Raw genomic sequence first — 10,657 nt, 5'->3', positions numbered from 1 at the left:
CGCAGGTCTGCCGTATCCAACGTGGCGGACACGCTGAAGTATCGCAGGTCTGCCACATCCAACATGGCGGACACGCTGACGTATTGCAGATCTACCGCATCCAACATGGCGGACACGCTGACGTATTGCAGATCTGCCGCATCCAACATGGTGGACACGCTGACGTATCACAGATCTGCCACATCCAACATGGCGGAAACACTGACATATAGCTAATGGTACTGTTATATACAGATGGGGAGTAGACGGCACAGACACAAGGGGGCGTAATAGCACTATGATTTTCTATCTATAAAAACACTATATATATATATATATATATATACATATATATATATATATATATATATATATATATATATATATATATATATATATATATATATATATATATATATATATACACTACCGTTCAAAAGTTTGGGGTCACCCAAACAATTTTGTGGAATAGCCTTCATTTCTAAGAACAAGAATAGACTGTCGAGTTTCAGATGAAAGTTCTCTTTTTCTGGCCATTTTGAACGTTTAATTGACCCCACAAATGTGATGCTCCAGAAACTCAATCTGCTCAAAGGAAGGTCAGTTTTGTAGCTTCTGTAACAAGCTAAACTGTTTTCAGATGTGTGAACATGATTGCACAAGGGTTTTCTAATCATCAATTAGCCTTCTGAGCCAATGAGCAAACACATTGTACCATTAGAACACTGGAGTGATAGTTTCTGGAAATGGGCCTCTATACACCTATGTAGACATTGCACCAAAAACCAGACATTTGCAGCTAGAATAGTCATTTACCACATTAGCAATGTATAGAGTGTATTTCTTTAAAGTTAAGACTAGTTTAAAGTTATCTTCATTGAAGTACAGTGCTTTTCCTTCAAAAATAAGGACATTTCAATGTGATAATAATAAACAATACTAATATGAACTAGAGAATGTAGTTTGACAAAAATCCAAAAGTGTGTATGGTGTGTGACTATGTGTGGAATTAACTGTTGTGTGTTACCGTGAGTGTTGAGCGAGAGGCGGAAGTCCTGGAGGGGAAAGGCAAGCTCGAATGTCCATGAGACAGGCAGGTTGTCAGGGGGGCTAGAGCAGGGCGTAGAAGGTCCGTGTCCAAGCGAGAGGACGAGATCCAAGGGGCAGCCAGAGAACAATGAGGAAGACGAGACGCACAGCTCGTCACGCAGGAAAGGGGATTTGCTGCAGGAACGACACGACACAGGAAAACACAGAGAGAGCAGGATTGCATCAAGCAAGAATACAGCTTACTGTACGCGAACGGATGGTTACGTTCCGGCCCGGGATAGCAGCTTGTGCAGGCTTTTGAAGGCAGGACCTCTGATCAACTTCAGGTGTGCTGATTACCGGTGATTGCAGCAGGACTGACACGCACAGGTGCGCTCTTGGGAGGCGCAATCAGCAGAGCGCACAGATGAGGGCGCATTGGAATGCGCCCTGGCCGTGACAGGTACTGTACCATAACTCACAATTCACCAAACACAGTGGTGGGCCGTGCATTTCTCACCTAGGCCTTCAGTGATGTCCTACTTAGTCCGACTTCACCTCTCAAAATACCGTAATTAATGTCACCACATGGACACGGCTGGAGATACGATACAGAAACCCACGTGCACACTACACTGCATTGAATCCCCTCAAGAGTGTACAAAACGATCTATTTTTCGGCGCATTTAACATTCAATAAACCCGCTTCAGCAATTAAAACATATCTTACATGGTACTGTCAAAATGTAAACAATTGTATAAAACAAATGAAACATGAAAAAATTAAGAAATAAAATATTTGAACTCACAATTTGTAGCACCCATTCGACGCAGTATAAGCCAGTGGTACCGCTCGTAGTCTGTAGTTGGTTGTAGTCGGTTGATTTGTGTGAAAGTGGCGGGCAAACCATTTCATCGCCGGGATAGCTTCCAGTGTCGGCCGACCTCGTCTCACAAGATCCACGTCATCATCATGGCGCCGATGAAGGCTGCCTCGGTGCTCTCGTGCGCTCTGTTTTGTTTGTTTTTGTACATAACTTGTGTTTCCGGGTGCTCTTACACCCGTGAAGAGCTACTGAACATCAGATCCATCATCCCTATGGACTTGTTACCAGTCATCTTAGCGTCAGCTGTGGATTTGGTCCATTCTGTGATCAAAAGAGGGAAACCGCATCGAAGAGGAAAGAGAGCGCGCGCACTTGTCCGTCTTCGTGGACGGGGACTACGCACGCCTCTACCAGGCATCTTCCTCTCCAACGTCCGCTCACTTGCCAACAAGATGGACGAGCTAGCGTTGCTGATGAGAAGGAACAAGGACTTCTCCTCATCCTGTGTGTTGTGTTTCACGGAGACTTGGCTGAGCGCAAGTGTCCTGGACAGCGCGCTTCAACTGGAGGGCTTTCATCTTCTCCGCGCGGACTGAGACGCGGCGCTCTTTGGCAAAAAAAGAGGCGGTGGACTCTGCTTCTTTATCAACAATAGCTGGTGTACAGACGTGACAGTGATTTCCAGACACTGTTCTTCTTCTCTGGAATATTTCTTCATCCACTGTAAGCCCTTTTACTCACCGCGTGAGATTGTTTCATTCATTCTCGTGGCTGTTTACATCCCGCCCGGCGCGGACGTGCGTGACACTCAGCGCGCGCTCGCAGGACAGATCTTACATGTGGAACGGTCTTTTCCTGACTCTCTTGTTATCGTGCTTGGTGACTTTAACAAGGGAAATTTGAGCCAGGAATTACCAAAGTATAGACAGTTTATTAAATGCCCGACCAGAGAGGAGAACACGCTGGATCACTGCTACACTACATTGAGCAAGGCTTTTCATGCAGTCCTGCGCGCTGCTCTTGGACTATCAGATCACGTGATGGTGCACTTAATCCCTTCATACAGACAGAGACTGAAACTGGCTAAACCTGTTATGAAGAACATTAAGTGTTTCACCACCGAGTCTGTGGACGAGTTGCGTGCTTGTTGGGAAACGACAGACTGGGAGGCATTTGGAGCGGCCACGAACAATCTGGACGAGTATACGGACACTGTGACCTCATACATACAGTTCAATGAGGCGCGCATCATTCCAACGCGCACCAGGGTTTGTTATAACAACGACAAGCCCTGGTTCACACCCAAGCTCCGACAGCTGCGCAAGAAGAAGGAGGCTGCGTGGAGAAGCGGGGACCGAAGTACATACAGAGAAGCGAAGTACCACTTCACCAGGGAAGTGGAGAAAGCTAAATCTGTGTACTCTAACCGTCTACAGGAACAGTTCCGCTCCAATGATTCTGCGGCAGTTTGGAGAGGTCTAAGGGCCCTTACGAACTATAAGCCCAAAACCCCCCAGGCCCTGAATGACCGGACTCTCGCTCAGGGCCTCAACACACATTACTGTCGTCATGAACGGCCTTCAGCTCATCAAAGCCATGCTCCCACCACCATCACCCTCCCCACCAATGCCAGCACTTCATTAAAGGACTCAAAGGACTCCAATGACATCACAGGACTCCAAAAACATCATAAGACTGTAAAGACCCTCTCCATCAAAGAAGAGGATGTACGCCGGCAGTTCTTGAAGCTGAATACGCGGAAGGCCCCCGGGCCGGATGGTGTCTCCCCCTCCACTCTCAGACACTGTGTGGACCAGCTGGCTCATGTCTTCACTGACATTTTTAACACCTCTCTGGAGCTATGCCGCGTGCCGTCCTGCTTTAAGACCTCTACCATTGTCCCTGTCCCCAAGAAAGCACGGATCACAGGACTAAATGACTACAGGCCGGTCGCGCTGACGTCTGTGGTCATGAAGTCCTTTGAGCGCTTGGTCCTGCCCCACCTCAAGGACATCACCGCCCCCCTCCTGGACCCACTGCAGTTCGCCTACAGAGCCAACAGGTCTGTGGATGATGCAGTGAACCTGGCCCTCCACTTCATCCTGGAGCATCTGGACTCCCCAGGAACCTACGCTAGGATCCTGTTTGTGGACTTCAGCTCTGCCTTCAACACCATCCTCCCTGGACTGCTACGAGACAAGCTCTACCAGCTCAGCGTGCCCGACTCCCTCTGCAGTTGGATTAATGACTTCCTGACGGACGGAAGACAGCACGTACGGCTGGGGAAGATTGTCTCGGACAGTCGAACCACAAACACTGGTACTCCTCAGGGCTGTGTACTCTCCCCCTGGCTCTTCTCCCTGTATACAAACTGCTGCACCTCCAGTCACCAATCCGTAAAACTGCTCAAGTTTGCGGATGACACCACCCTCATCGGGCTCATCTCGAATGGCGATGAGTCCGCCTACAGGAGAGAGGTGGACCGGCTGACGTCCTGGTGCAGCCTCAACAACCTGGAGCTGAACGCCCAGAAAACAGTGGAGATGATCATGGACTTCAGGAAAGTCACAGCCCCACCATCCCCCCTCACCCTGATTGACTCTTCCACCCCCGTCCCCATTGTGGACTCCTTCCGTTTCTTGGGCACCACCATCACCCAGGACCTCAAGTGGGAGCTGACCATCAGCTCCCTCATCAAGAAGGCCCAGCAGAAGATGTACTTCCTGCGGCAGCTGAGGAAACTTAAGGTGCCGACCGAGATGCTGGTGCAGTTTTACTCAGCCATCATAGAGTCCATCCTGACCTCCTCCATCACAGTGTGGTTCCCCGGCGCCACAGTCCAGGATAAGAATAGACTGCGGCGCATCGTACGTGCTGCTGAGAAGGTGATTGGCTGCAAGCTCCCATCCCTCCAGGACTTGTTCTCCTCCAGGACCAGGAGGCGTGTGGGTCGGATCACAGCTGACTCTTCTCACCCTGGACACACACTATTCTCCCCTCTCCCCTCAGGCAGGAGACTACGCTCCATCCAGACCCACACCTCCCGCCACCTGAACAGTTTTTTCCCCTCGGCCATCAGGCAAATGAACAATAACTCCTAACAGCAGCTCCTTGAATTCCTTGAATTCCTTCTAAGTCTATCTGATAGCTCAGTCACAGCTCTTTTTATTACCAAATATGTGTTATATGTGTTTTATGTCGCACGTTTGCACCAAGAAAAATTCCTAGTTTGTGAACCCGTTCTCAAACAATGGCAATAAAACTATTCTGATTCTGATTCTGATTCTGATCTACTTTCTCTTAAGTATCCTTCTTGAAAATGGCCTTGCAAATATATATCTTCCACCTAATCACATTTTGCTGTTCCTCTTTGTGAGTACCGGTGAGTTTTCTGTGGCTTTCTATGGGTCGTATAGCTCCAGTGTCACTTCCTGCTTTCGCAACTTGTGATTGGTATCCAATCACAGGACGCGTAAATGTCAAGTTCAACGTGAGGCCAGCTAGAAGGCCTTACTGACAACAACTCGTGATCTGATTGGCTATCGCAACTGTCTATCAACTGTATGTGTCTGTTCACTTACAGTGTACAAACGCCCACATTGTTGATTCTGAAGGCTCCAGGCAGATTTCATACAGCATGGCAACATAAGCTAGCTGAATTCTAATTGGCTAAAAACTCTAACCTAAAAACAACAGCACTGGAAGGAGCATAATATGACATGAAGAGAATATGAATATTTTTAGATATTTAGGGAAAGTAAAGGAAAAAAATAATTTTATCTTTAATTATGATCATGATTTCTGGTTATGTTAGGCCAGCAGAGAAGGCCTTGCTGGCCCTGACAGCCCACCACTGACCAAACAGTACATTTCGGTTCACCGCAGTACCGGTAGATAGTGTCTGGGTGGCTAAGCGTCAGGAATCCCTGGCTGAATGAGCATGTATCGGACACTTCGGTGTGGACAGATTCCGGTTCATCCGCACGGACCGGACATTGGCCGAGAGCTGGTGGGCAGCCTAGGATTCCTTTGTTGGGTCTGTCCTGAGCACCGCAGAAATCATTGAAATCGTGTTTTTGTTTTGTCGTTTTTCTACGCATGGTGCAATCGTATATGTGCAATATGTATTCTTTATTGCTTGTGTTTTGGTTTTTCGTTGTGTTTTACTTTTGTAGATGTGTGTAGAAATAGCAACACTGGTTTGTTGCATCAGCTCTGTGCTCTTTTTTTGTTCTTGGTGTTTTTTGATGTACCCCTATTTTTTACCTTATTTTTTGTGGACTTTTTCTATCTGCAACCGCATAATTTCCCCATTGTGGGATGAATAAAGTCGATCTTATCCTAACCTATAAGAAAATAAACTGAAACATACTGCTTGGCAGAGACCCAACTTTTAGCTTAACTTTCAGATGTTTGGGTTGGTATCCAGGCTGGTCCACAATTTTTTCACTTTCAGCTTTTCCCTGTCAGGTTGTTTTGACTTAGTTTTTACAATAGATGCTCTTCCAGACGCAACCCTGGCCATGAATTGAACCCATGCCTGTGTGTACGAGGTTGGGCCACATCCATCCATCCATTTTCTACCGCTTGTCATGAGGCAATAACGAGATGCTGTTTTCCTTATTACATTCTACTATATAGCCTACTGAAGGGGACATTTGTGTTTTGCATAACAGGGCTACTTTTTTCCAAAAATGTTTAACTTACACAAAATAAATTCACTGAAAATAAACGCTGGTTCTCAGGAAGCTATCTAGAGGTCAAGTAATTTCATATCTCTGCTTTAATTTGTCCCAGGTTGTGCGATATGGCTACAAAACAAGATTTTTGACGCCAGTAGACAAAGCAAAAATATTAAATTTCCTTGACAGACGCAGCATAAAGTAAGAAGGCGTTGAAAAGTCAAATTTCTTTCAGCGTTTTCACATTAGTTTTTTATTTCTATGCAATTACAATGAGAGACCTTTGGGCTTTGAGGCTTCAGGACCGCTCAAATGAGACGGAATGTGCAGTCGGATGTTGGGTGGTGGACTTGGAGGTATTTCACTTGAGAAGGGTAACAAATACTGTTTTTAAAAAAAAAGGATTTAAACTTTTGCACTGTGATCAAAGCATTTCCTCATAAACTTTTTAGAATTTATTAGTGCCCCGCGAGCCAAAACCGGCTCATGAATGAATCTTTGACTTGCATTTTTGAGTAGGTCGTTAAAAAGATCTGGCCACTCTCTCACATTGAGGAGCTTTGACTAGCGTTAAAAGGCCGCTAAAAACAAGAAACGGTCATATAGACAATATTTGTCTAGTTTTTTTAAAAAAGATCCTTAAAAATAACAGAGCGCTTTGACGTGTATTTTTGACAAACTATCGGAGTGCTCTATCTTTAAAAAGCACTTTTGCTGTAGATCAGGGGTGTCAAACGTACGGCCCGAGGGCCGGATCAGGCCTGCGAACAGGATTTATCCGGCCGGCGGGATTATTTTGCTAAATATAAAAACGTTCCTGAAATTTTTGAATTAATGAAACAGCTGTTCTAAATGTGTCCACCGGATGTCGCAATAGCAATACTTTGTATCTTTGAAGATGATGCTACATATGTACAAAATAAACCACATGATGTTAGTGCATCAGTCGAGGAAAATGATCAAACTAAATGAGTATTATCCTGTAATTTGATATTGATAACATTTTTTTATCTTGATATATTGAAAATTAACACAAATGAGTTGACTGATGAACATTATCACATAATTTATTCAGAAAATATAAATAACGACAAATAAATTCTTAACCGCAACATGTAAGTGTAAAAAAAACCCAACAACATTATGATTTGTACATTTGTGCTTGTTAAATTTTCAAACAAAGAAAACAATCTGAAGTTGTCTTTATTTTGAAGTTATCGTGCCGTGATTTTACCAGTCCAGCCCACTTGGGAGTTGATTTTTCTCCATGTGGCCCCTGATCTAAAATTACTTCGACACCCCTGCAGTAGATCTTAAAAACAGCAGTAGCAGTAGATCCTAAAAAAATACATTTACGACTTTATTACTTAATTCCAAGTTACTGCTCACTCTCCTCTACATTCTCCTGGCTTTGGCCTGTTTACTTCATGACGCTACACCACTGCAACTCTCTCATGGTTGTGTTTCTATTGTGCCCGTGTTGTTGTCATGAATAATTTGTGGGACTGTGAGAGTGAAGCGTAAGAAAGTGCGATGCGAGAGGAGGCTGGTATGTCATCAGTGAGGAGGGAGACACACTGGAGAGATTAGTGTCCATTACCAAAAGCCATTTCTGCTACAACACTTATGACAGCGCAGGAGCTCGTTAAGACCACACGCTTTTAACCCTCATCGCTGGCGTGGAGTGGAGACGGGGGTGAGCTGGAGGGACTGTTGTGCTGTAAGTAGGGTGTGGGAATCAATTATCCCACTCCAGAGACACGCAGGGCCCGTTGGGTATTGCCCTCCTGCTGATCTCCTTAGAAGCTGGCGTTATAAAGCAGCAAAGGCCCTCACTGGGGGCCCCCTTTTTTTTTTTCCAATCCCTGTGTGGGAGTGAGTGACAAGCTCATAATGTTGGAGGAGGGGAAGGTGCATTCCTGTGCCTTCAAGTGCTTACCTGTGTGAAATATCCAATGAGAAATCATGCAAATCAACAACTGATATGACCTTGACTGTTTTAAATAACTGCATGCCACATGTGTCCATGGAAAAGTTAGCTTCTTGATCCTCTACTGCAGAGATATTAAAAATAAACTGCTTTGACAGACACATCTCCCTTAGTGAGGTGCGATACCACTATTTTCCTTTACTATTCGATACCGAGTAAAATTCAGGCAGGTATCGCCGATACCGATGAGATACTTACTACTCTGCACTGAATGCATTATCTTATTTATATTCAACTCTCTGTGTGTAGTGTCTCCAGTGTTGGGTTAGTTACTGAAAACCAGTAACTAGTTACAGTTACTAGTTACTTTATTTCAAAAGTAACTCAGTTACTAACTCAGTTACTTACACCAACAAGTAATGCGTTACTGTGAAAAGTAACTATTTAGTTACTTCTTTTTTTCCCTTTTTTTTTAAGGCTCCCATTAATGCCCTTTTAGCCTTCATTTCAGTACTGTTATTGCAGTGGAGAATAATACAATCTGTTGATCAACTTGACATGCATTTGCATCACTGAACTCAGAAAGCAATGTGGTCTACATACAACACACAAAGACAAAGATATATTTCAAGGGCCAATTTATTTTAGGCCAGAACAAATTGACAAAACTATTTTAAATAGCTGCAACATAATGGCACTTTAACTTTAAGTAGATAGGATCTTTGATCCAAGACACAACTTACATTTAACTAAAATGTTATTTTCTTTGTGCTCGACAAAAGAAAAGTATTGAGAATGTCTCCATGTTGAGAAACTCGACTTCTGGCTTCACCATGATGTCTTGTTAGTTGTTATGAGAGTAGCGTATGTGTGTGTGTGTGTGGCCCTTTAAGATATGACAGCATGTGAGGTGAGTGACGTCAGTGAGTGAGTGGGCGAGAGAGGTGAGGGACCGGCGACAGTGAATGCATGCAGGTGCTCTAGCTTGGTGGATGGCTGCGTCCAATAAAGTCACAAAGTTGCAACAAACCGCCGGCCTCGTCATTCACCCTCAGCTGTAAAGACCACTTCCGGGTAAAGTGAAGGTTGTTAGCCCCGAAGTACATAGGCCCTGGAGGAACGTCTCCCCTGCGCCCCTTAACTATGGTCTGGGAGCCCCCCCCGCCCCCACCCACACAAAGCACACCTCTTCTCTGCACGCCTCTTCTTTTCCTTGTGACACAGAAGGACGACACTGCAGCGCTGCAATAAAACAAACTCAGATCTTCTGTTTCTAGCCGATACTACATAAAAAATAACGTAAAATAACGCAGTAACGCATCATGTAGTAACGGTAACTGAGTTACTGAATATAAAAAATAACGCGTTAGATTACTAGTTACCGCCGGAACAAACGGCGTTACAGTAACACGTTACTTTGTAACACGGTAGTCCCAACACTGAGTGTCTCTAAATAGCCTACAAGAAATGGATAGATACGCTTGTTGTTTTATCAAATTGAGTGATTCATTTTAATTGCCGATCATGTTCTTAAATAAACAAAGTTTGCAATGGCTGTTTTATTGCAATTGCTATATAATGGGTGTCAAACTAATTTTAGCTCAAGGGCCGCATGAAGGAAAATCGATTCCCATGCGGGCCGGACTGGCATAATAACTTAAAAATAAAGACAACTTCGGATTCTTTTCTTGGTTTTACTTTGGCCAAAAATAGAACAAGTACATTCTGAAAATGTACATACTACAAATAATCCTCTTGGCAAAACACTTGACGTACGTTGAAAACTCTGAGGAAAAACACAGTTTCAAAAACCCCACGAAGAACACAATGAACTTCGACTTTGTCTCAGTGTTTTTACAAAGCCATTAAACTTTAAGCACCTCCTGTTTAGCATTCTAACATTGGCAGTTTATTAAACATGTTTGGAAAAGCAACCGATTGTTTCCACAAACCGCCCGTATTGGTGAAATCCGCATACTGCCACAACACATTCATTTATCATCCTTCAAATATTACAATTATATTTAAACATGGTGTCAGTTATCAAAATGACACCATAGCTTTGTGATGTGGCTTTTGCGAACGGAGCCTACCGGGACTTAAGACTTAAGGTTCCCGGAACCCTATCAGGGGCAGGCTGTGCTTTCGAACGCTGATTGGTTGAACACAGTTGGGGGAGTTCCTAAATTTTTTTTTTTTTAAACACACGA

The sequence above is a fragment of the Entelurus aequoreus genome, linkage group LG16 (assembly GCF_033978785.1).
Source record: "Entelurus aequoreus isolate RoL-2023_Sb linkage group LG16, RoL_Eaeq_v1.1, whole genome shotgun sequence".
Lineage (NCBI taxonomy): Eukaryota > Metazoa > Chordata > Actinopteri > Syngnathiformes > Syngnathidae > Entelurus > Entelurus aequoreus.
This window is presented reverse-complemented; position numbering follows the sequence as displayed.